Below are 10,444 nucleotides of genomic sequence, written 5' to 3'. Positions count from 1 at the left end.
CCAGTCTAAAGCGGAGAGCTCACACTAAGAGTGGAGAGCTGGCACCGTACTGACAGCTGCTCCGTGACAGCCGCTTGTTACCTCAACCCCAGAAGGGGTCTCTAGAGATTTGCGCTGATAAGGGAGGGGAGAAAGGTTGGCACATGCACAGTGCACCTGTATTCTCCCATCTCCTTTGGGTCTGTGGACATGGGAGAGGTGGGTGAGACAGACACCTACCATTCTGTCCTCATGCTCGGGTCTCTGGGGACCCAGTAGAGGCTCCAGAACAAAGGGGAAGCTAGTAGTTCCTCTGGGTGATATCACAACAGTGATAAACAGAGATGACAAAACACCCCATATTCATATTTTTGTCATCTAGAATTTTTGGCTGAATATGGCACTCCAACTCATCCGTCCCTGCTTCCAGGACATACGCTGGGGAAGAGGAGTCATGGGAGAGTCATTTATAACGTGGCCTGCCCTCCAAATGTTGAAAGAAAACCCCCGCCAAAATTCAAATATCAAATAAAAATACATGGCTTCCTGCCACCCACCCTCGAAATATGTCCTCCTCTCTTCCCAATTGCCATCCATAACCCCTACTGCCCAAACTGACATTTATACATGTCCTTCTGCCACCCACCATCGCCACCCTCACCCTCAGTGCCATTCCATCCCCTCACTGTCCAAATCCACACTCTCTCTCAAACTGGGAGCAGTGAACTGGTGACATGTTAACAGCAACTCTGTGAGAACCACTTGTTGGCATGGGATGTGTTCTCCTGACATGGCGAGTCTGCAGGGGCCCGCACTGAAAGGAGAGATGGATGGCACAGCTCTGCCCATGTTCTCCCACATCCCGTGGGCCTGGAGAGTCCGGAGAGGTGGAAGAAGGCAGTGAGACTGCCATCCATCATTAGGGCACCAAACTCGTGTCTCTGGCGACTCAGTCAAGGCAGAGGAACAAAGGGAAATTTAGTATCACAATGTCACTGCAGGGAATAACTGGATTTCGATTCAGTTCTATAGAGGCTTCCTCTCTGAGACCATATACAACACTGCTGTTGTAAATCAGACCCTTAACATTTACGGTGAAATTCACAAATGTGTCTATTACAGTGCTACTATTTAGTGGAGGGTTTCATGAAGCAAACAAAGTTGCTGGGTATTTTGTTATCAGATTCAGTCATTTGTGTTCTATTGCAATTCATTGTATTTAATGACCGGTTGTAAGGGCCAGAAAAAATAGCATATAGAAAGGGTGCCACAGTTTTTAGTTATAAATCATAATGGTGGAGCCATAGTAATTAAAATAATTGTGGTGATCTTTATTTTAAACAAGTGATCCTATGCTAGATTTGATGAGCCATCTCTTTTCCTCTTATGTTTTCGTCAAGGAAGATATGCTTCGTGGTTCAGAAGCTAAAATGACTTGTGTAAACTCCAAAATATCTTCCTCAACAATGTAAGAAAAAAAGTCTGACATGCTGAGCAATCATGACCTTCCAACAGCAGCAGCAGTCTGGCAGTTGATTTCTCAGTGGTTTTCTTTAGCTTCAACAGAGAAGTCTAATGAACAGCTAGAAAGCTAACATTCTATATTCCCGACACGTTATGCATACCACAACACCATTTTGCTAGAATAGGAGCTGCAGAAGGGGGACACTGCAGTAGTAAATTAACATGACAAGTTTAATTTTCTCACTCAAATTAATTATTTTAGTGCTACAGAAAATCAGAAGTAGGGCATATTTAATTACACATTTTCAAATGTTCTTCCTCATCCATGTGATGGTACAAAAAGTCTGCCATTGTGAATGTAACATTTATCTCCAAAAGCAGCATCAGCAGCTGCCGGTCAGTTCATTCCTTGGTGTTCCGCTGCGGCTTCACCTAAGAGTTCTAATGAGCAACCAGAGTGCTGGAACTCTATATACAGGACACCACTGACACTCCTGGATGCCAGATCGCTACAATAGGAGCTGCTGAATTTAAAGCCTTTTGAAAGAAGTAAAAGAACACTGAAGGGTTGATGTAGATAAGAAACTAGCGCAATAACAAATATGAGAGGGAGCATGGGTTTTTAGTCGCTTATGCCATAGCATATTTTTAAAGGACTCCAAATAATTCCTGAGAATTTACGGTAGACATTCCATCTCTCTGCCGCTAATACTACCTTCATTTTAAAGCACAAATATTCTGGTAGGCAGACACGTTTTTTCAATTTTCCAATTTTGTGCAGGGGAGTATATATATTTTTTGAGGTGAAGGGAGCTATTTGCACACAGACCTCGTAGTTCAAATGAACAGATTTGAGCTCCTGCGAGTAGCAAGACCCTTTCAATACACAAAGAGAGGGACGGGAAGTTAAGAAAAAGAGGTCCAGTACCCGTACTCCCCAAGTAAGACGTCTGAATCACTAGAGGGTAACTGTTCCTATGATTGAATGCGAGCCAAGTCAGCAGCATAACGTGTAGATAACGTGCAAAAGTGGTTGGAATCAGTCTGTCTCAATCACTGGAAGACTGTGGAATACAGGGGAAATCCTCAGATTTGAAGAAAATACATTTTTTACTGTTTAACACCCCTTTTTCCTGTTTTTAACTATACTGAACGGACCCCAGAATAAACTCTACCTTGGGTACAGTCACTGTATTTTTAATCCACTTGCACCACATACCCACACTCACCCCTGCGGCGTTCCTCTAAAAAGATCTTCATCAAAGAGCCCTCTAGCAGGGGCCGTGGGGGACTGCAGCGCCACCCCCACGAGAAGCATAACGCCCAATGGTGAAGCATGACACCTTAACGGGTGTGCGAGGGCAACTCTTCAGATCTGAGGATTTCCCCTGTATTCCACTGTCTTCTAGTGACTGAGACAGGCTGATTCCAACCACTTTTGCACTTTATCTACAGCTAACGCTGCCGACTTGTCTAGCATTCAATCATTGGAACAGTTACACTCGAGTGATTCAGTAGCTAAACCCTCTCAATAAGTTGCTCTATGGACACTTATTTTTCATGGTTAGCCTACCAAATAACGCAAGTCATCCGATTTTAAAAGAGCCACTGTAGACTTACCAAAAACTCACAGGGGCTCAACAGCTCACCCATTGCTTGCCGCGGATTGTCTCAATTGTCACTGCAATTTGTTTGCTTCTTATTGAATGGCTGTCCCTGTCCCAACTTGTCCAACTTGTGTTTGTCCTTCCTCTAAAGCACAGCCTCTTTATCATCTCTCGGATTAACTGACTCCTATTGTTCTACTATTCACTTTTAGGAAACAATCTTTTTTGCATAAGCACTCTGAGTGCATGGGTTATCAAGCTTTCTCCCTCGTGTACTTCCCCTGCCAAATACCCACCCATTTTGAAATGCAGCCCTTAGGCAAACAATGAAATCATGTGGGATACTAAGGAAAACCCAGATGTCGACATATCCGTATTGTTTCATTTCATTCAACAGAAAAGATCTTGATTTAGAGGGGACACGGGATCTACTATTATGAGATTTATCCAGGACTGGATCTAGAACGATGTTAAAATCTCCAGCTAATATAACTGGCTCCGGGAAGGACAAAAGATGAGAGAAAATCACTTCCAAAGATGTAGGGTCATCCACATTAGGACCATAGTATCCAACCACAGTAAATGAAGCACCCAAAATTATCATAGAGGCAATAACCTATCTTCCCGCAGGGTCAGCTTTAAAATCTAATACCCTGGCTCTAAGCTGCTTTTTAAAGATCAAGGACACACCACGGGAGGTCATAGACTGAGATGTCGATAATATAAAATCAATCCATTTATTCCCTTTTACCAGGGTATCGATTTCAGACTGTATCAAGTGTGTCTCCTGAAGAATGATGACCTGGGCATCGGAATCCCGGAGATATTGCATCAATATCTTAGCCCTAGGTTTGGCTCGGAGCCCGTTAATGTTCCAAGACAATTTTTAAACTAGCCATCTCCACTAAACCAAAACACTGCCAGGCCTGTCTTTATAACAAAACCAATCATAGATTGACCCACCTCCACAAGGAAAAGAGACTCGCAGCAAGATAAAGAAATCAACTAGAAAAAAATACAACAAAATGACCGATGAGGAATTTTTTTTAATTTGCCCGTGTACCCCACCCCACCCCACCCTCACACCCCCATAGAGAACCCACGATGTACCTAACCGGATCAAGTCCAGTAATGGCACCCCAACCTCAGGCTCCCGTTATTCCCCCACTCAAGACCCAACAACTAAACAGTATAAAGGTAGAAAATAGTACCGCATTACCCAACGAAAGAGAAATTATCCCTCACTATTATTCCTCCCTTTTTTTTTTTTTTTTTAATAGAATAATAGATTTTAATGTGTTATAATAGCTGTATGTGATCATAAAACCTAAACTCCAAAAAAGAAAAATTAAGTGCTATTATCTGATGACTTGCTGCCTATATTCGAAAGAAATTCATCAGCAGCTTGGACTGTTCTAATGTTAACCATCTTATTATTGTACATAACCCTCAGAAAGGCTGGGAACACTAATTGAGCGGAAGCGCCCAACTTCTTAAAAGCCTCCAACCGCCTTCCAAACTCCCATTGCCTCTCCAGTGTAACCCTAGATAGATCAGACCTGATGAGGAAGGTAAAGCCCTTACCAGGTAAGGACTTCTGTTTGAGAGCTGCATTCAAAATCTGCTCTTTGATAGTGTAAGTAAGAAAATTAACAAGAATTTTGCGTGGTTTTTGCCTTTGTGGATTCTGTCTAAAGGGTTCCCTATGGACCCTCTGAATATCAGTTGATAGTTGATCCAGGGAATGTTCCAAACACAATCCTTCCTTCAACAGGCGAACAACAAATTGCTTAACATCCCCACCTTCAGATCCCTCTGGAACATTGAGAATGCGAATATTACATCTTCTTGCACTGTTTTCTAATACCTCCATCCTATCTAACAGGACCTGGTCGTCTCTTTTAAGTTTGGTAATGTCCTCCTCTACCTTGTCTAGATGTTCTGACATTATAGTTAATTTTCCCTCCAGGACTTCTGTCCTTGTTGACAGCCCATCGATCTTATTATCCAATGACTGGCAGTAGTCACGAATCTTCTTCTGCATACCTGAAGATTGTTCGAACCCTCTTTTTATGTCTTGAGACAAGGCAGTAAGCATCGCTAGTAAAGTAACTGACGAGATATTTCCCGAAGATGCCTCTTCGCAAGATGGAATGGGAGGTATAGGAACAGGAATAGACACTACCATAGTTTGGTCGCCTGATGATTCCATAATACTAGCCACCCCTGCATCCTGCGTGATGCAATCATGAACATAGGCATCAGAGTAGCCTGGGCCACCCTCGCTTGCCTCTGCTAGATCAATCCTCACATCAGAACTAGTATGTATTAACCCCCCTCCTACCTCAACCCCAGAAGAAACTCCAATCTTGGGTATAATCGGGCATGGGAAAGGAACTGAATCTACAGAAGCAACCGAACCAGCTAATGCAGTCATCCCAGGATCTGAAAGGGGTGTAAGGACAGGTATGGCAGCCAAAGGAGGAGGGATTATAACAGACGGAGTTAAAGAAGGGGAAATCAGTTGGACTGAATCCTCTAAAGTAGCCATTGCCTTAGATTCCACAAGGCGCAAGACCTGGGGGACGACTTTAAAGTATGTCCGAAGAGATGGAGTAATTTTAGATGCAGACTCAGCCCCGACGATATTACGTAGTGCTTTCCCTCTGGCAACCTTAGACTTCACTTCCTTAGATAAATAGGAGGAAGTTCTTTTATCTGATTTATCTGTTTGGGATGAAATATCTACAACAAATGGATTATGTCCAGTAGCAGAAGCCCTTATAGGCACTTTAGCTTGTTCCTTACCTCGTCCTCGAGCGGATTTACCACCTCTCCCCTTACCTTTGGGTACTTTACAATGTCGGTATTGGTGCAAACCTTCTAGATCCTCTAGAACCCCACAATGAGGTAATTCCGGGAACGAGTTTCGTGCCTTAGTGTTGTTGTGTCCGCTATGTCCACTGTGACTGTAACTGTCTGTCTTCGTAATGGCAGTCTCTGTATTTTCGGCTATAGCTATAGCCTGGACGGGTTTTCCCAGATGGTGGGTAAGGGCGTCTCCGACTCCGACAGCACGCACCAAACTGCGCGCCTTCCTACCTCGCCGCAGCTCCAGGGCGGCTGAGAACCAGAACCACCGAATCGGTGAACTGATGGAGACAGAACAATTAAGGCAAACCGGAGCTCCAGCCACACCTCGAGGAACTCCAAAAGCGTCTCCAGCCTGAACGCCGCTACCGCCACCGCCACCATTGAGCCCGCAAAACATGGAGAGAAAAAACAGACCCAAGCGGAAAGGGAAAGAGGACCTGCGCCGTACGAACAGCCCGCAGGTCTGCAGCCAGCGCCAAGAGAACCAAGAACCCAGTACCCAGGTAATCCACACAAATCCAACCTGCCACCAGAAATCGAAGGGACAGGAAAAAACAGAGGTAAGGACCTAGAAAACAAAGCTAGCGTCCGCCATCAATAAGTCGGAAGGGGAAACGGGAGCCTAATTCGCGGAGCGCCGCGGCAGATCAGCCGTCTGCCGCCATGTTCTCCGATATGTCGACATCTGGAGATTAAGGGCTGGGCAGCAACAGGGGGTGTCCTTTAGAAATCATAAATATAACCATCAATCTAGGATAGATTTTATATTAATTAGCCATAGTTTATCCGATGCAGTTAAGGACATTCACTATCTCCCGTTACATTTATCTGACCATTCTGCTCTTTTTTTGGAACTTATGGTACATACCTCTGATATAGTAAGGACTTGGTCTTTTGACCGTTCTTTGCTCTCTCACCCAGAAGATGTTACTTTTTTAAAAACTGAAGTGGGATCTTTCTTAGAGGTGAATGTGGGTTCTGCAGAATCTGGTGTGGTTTGGGACGCACTTAAAGCCTTCCTGAGGGGTCTCATCACAGCTAAGATCTCATACAGACGGAGGGAATACAGAGAGGCTATTGCCTTAGTTGAGGGAAATCTGATTAAAACGCAGGTTGAAATCGATGACAACTTGGATTCCACAGATGATGTCTTAACACCTATACAGGCTAAATTATTGAGCCTAAGGGGTGAACTGACCTCGATCCTTAATCGGCGGCTTCAGGAAAGATGGGAGACCAGTAAAATCGCACACTTTCAGTATGGAGAATGTGCTGGTAAATTATAGGCATGGAAAGTAAAAACTGATCAGGCTCGTAACAACATTAGCCAGATCCATGTCAATAATGTTCCTCTCTCCTCTGATGCAGACATTAGAGCAGCATTCAGAGATTACTATCAAGACATCTATCACGAAGATAAGAATGTGGATTTTATTAAGATCAATGATTGGCTTGGGAAAGTAGATCTACCAAAACTTTCAGTTGATCAGTCAGGAACGTTAGATAGTAAAATCTCGGAAGAGGAGGTAAGGGAAGCCATCCAGGATGCCAGGAAAGGCAAGGCGTCTGGGCCTGATGGGCTGCCTGCTGAAATATATAAATCATTGGAGCAGGAACTTGCCCCCTTCCTGGCTGTATTGTTTAATCAGATCTTGATGAACGGAGTTCGACCACCAACATCATGGGATAACGCATCCATAACCGTAATCTTGAAATCAGGGAAGTCCCTAACTGCCTGTGGTTCTTATAGACCAATCTCTGTACTGAATGGAGACTATAAGATCTTTGCCTCCATTCTTGCAAAGAGATTGTCCTTGGTTGCTCCCTCCATCCTACATACTGACCAGAAGGGATTTATTAAGGGACGACAGCTCTTTGAATTGACGTATGACTTGTTTGGGTCAATTGACATGGCATGTTTGAGGTCTTTACCCTTGGCGGTTCTCACGCTGGACGCCACCAAGGCCTTCGACACAGTTAATTGGTTGTACCTGTCGGAGGCCCTGGCAAAATTTGGCGTGGGGGCTATATTTCGTCGGGCGATTAGTCTTCTTTATCGTAACCCTAGTGCTCGAGTCTTGGTTAATGGTATACTCTCTGACCCATTTGACATCTCGAGGGGTACCAGACAGGGCTGCCCTCTCTCCCCGCTCTTTCTTGTTCGACTTATATGCTGAACCTTTTGCACAGATCTTGAGGGATAGTGTTATCAAGGCATTTGCGTGCGGGGGCTGGGAGAGAAAGGTGGCCCTTTACGCCGACGATATTCTTATATTTACCTCCGATCCCCATGAGGCTCTCCCAGTAATATTCGAGCTGGCTTCAGAATTTGGGATGGTCTCTGGATACGAAATTAATACTTTAAAAACTGAGATGATGACCTTGAATATTGACCAAAGCACCTTTGTTTCTGAAACCCGGCCGGCAAATCGTATGAGATATTTAGGTCTGGATATTGTAGCTGATCTTGATCTGACTACTACTATTAATTTTACAAGGGTTGCAAAGGAGTGTCGTAAGTTGTTCCAGACCTGGGCCCATCTTCCACTTTTTTTATTGGGTAGGATCAGCCTGGTTAAAATGTCTATTCTGCCTAAGGTTACTTTTTTATTTAATACGATACCTTTATAATTTGATCCCACCTCTATTAGGAAATTGCAGTCTGATATCAGTACCTTTATTTGGAATAAACATCTTCCAAGAATCTCCTCGAAAAAAATCAGGAGGCGTAGGGAAAAAGGAGGGCTTGCTGCACCTGATCTCCAGGCTTATGCCTGGGCTTTCCAGCTATCACATGCCAGGATCCTGCTAAAGAGGCCAGTGGGGCATGGAGTGTGGTCTCTTTATTCAAATTTATTGGATGTGGAAGGTGTAAGTAAGTCAGGGTTCCTTTTTAAGTTTGGGAAACCCAAAGTTCTTCAAAAAAATTAAACTGAAAATGTTAAAGGGTATGGCAAGAATATGGGCTCAGATGTCTAAAGTAATTAAAGTGGGGTACTATGGAAGCAGGACACCGCTGTGGGACCTACCTGATGGGCCATCATGGTTGGGGGATGCATTAGCTATACCTATGAGAGAGGCTGGCCTGGAGGAGTGGGGTAACCTATTTGTTGACGGGGATCTGTACAAAGATTGGCCCACACTTCTCTAGGCTTAAGTATCTTCAAATGTTAAGCTGGGCTCGGGAATATTCCGTTCAACCACCATATAGTTTTAAATTTCCCTTGGGTGTATATAGTCATCTTATAATGCTTTTACTAGATAAGCCACCTGCCAAGAAGGAAATTTCATTATGGTACAATTTAATCTTAGAGGAAATGGATGGAATTTTTTCACTCCCAGACGACCTTTGGTCCCTACATGTCATCAATTCCGACTTGCAACATCTTTGGAATTCATCTTGTATGATGATGTGGGATATTGTTAAACCTGCATGGTTACGCAGGAATCATCTTTTCACGATTCATCGAGCATACTACTCACCCCTTCGTCTATCTAAATTTACTAAGGGGAGTAGTGTGGCCTGTGCGAAGTGTGGTCTGGTGGCTGCTACTGACATTCATATGTTTTTTGAGTGCCCGCATTTGGCCCAATTCTGGGAAGCTATCAGTAAGACCCTTTCACTATCTCTTGGAGTCAACATTACCTTGGATTTAACATCAGTAATTTTTGGTTGCTACCAAGGGGTTCCCTCCTTGGCAAAAAAGCTTATTTTTTTTTATACCATTTTGCTAGCAAGGAGGGAAATATGTATGAAATGGAAAGACCCTTCATCTCCTTCTATTAACGACTGGTATGCCTCTGCTCTGATGGTTTCTCAGTTGGAACTGGCTAGATCTGGTAATCCAGATACAAGATCTTTCTGGCATCTCCTGATTTGGTCTCATTGAATACCTGGGTTTTTTTTTCCCCCCAGGTCCAATGATTATGCCATTATCCTCATTCTGGGGGCTTCTTGTCTCACGGTACTAAGTTTAGCGCCGTGATGTGATTTTGGCAATTGCCTGTATGGTTATAAATTAGTGATCACTGTTGGTTGAAAACATTGTTGCTGAGGGGTGAGCCTTACGTTCCATTACTGCTCCAACCAGTTCTAGTAACTGAGGCAGCGCAATGTGTGTACACCAGCAAGATTGCATATTGAAACTTGTATGGCAGATGGGGACAAAAAAAACAAAACAAAAAAAAAAACTAAGGAAAACCCATACGGAGACTAGGAAACTGACACAGGGCATCAATGCGGTCACTGGTACAATGCAACAGGTGCACCAGCACTGGCATGAGGATGCAGGTATGGGTACCGTGACAAAGTAGAACGGACACCAAAACACCTACATGGGGACACTGACACAGGGGCATTGGCAACCCACAATGTTGTCGAACCACGGGGAGAAATGGCCCACTGATGAAGCATTCCACTCCAGTGGGTGAAAGCCTTCATCCTTTTTAGGGAACACGCCAACTAAGGTTAGAATTTTCGAGGAGCACCCTTACTTAGGGTTAGAGGAACCAGGAACAGT

At 44.0% G+C, this 10,444-nt stretch overlaps 1 protein-coding gene across 2 annotated transcripts in view; it reads right to left on the bottom strand.

The window, feature by feature from the left end:
• Positions 1 to 10,444, bottom strand: part of CLUH (CLUH binding protein of NUMT mRNA) — a 398,416-nt gene that overhangs the window by 286,276 nt on the left and 101,696 nt on the right. The gene's annotated exons all lie outside the window — the stretch shown is intronic.

Source organism: Triturus cristatus, chromosome 3_2 (genome assembly GCF_964204655.1).
Source record: "Triturus cristatus chromosome 3_2, aTriCri1.1, whole genome shotgun sequence".
Taxonomy (NCBI): domain Eukaryota; kingdom Metazoa; phylum Chordata; class Amphibia; order Caudata; family Salamandridae; genus Triturus; species Triturus cristatus.
Note: the sequence above shows the minus strand (reverse complement) of the source record. Positions and strands in the feature narration are given on the sequence as shown.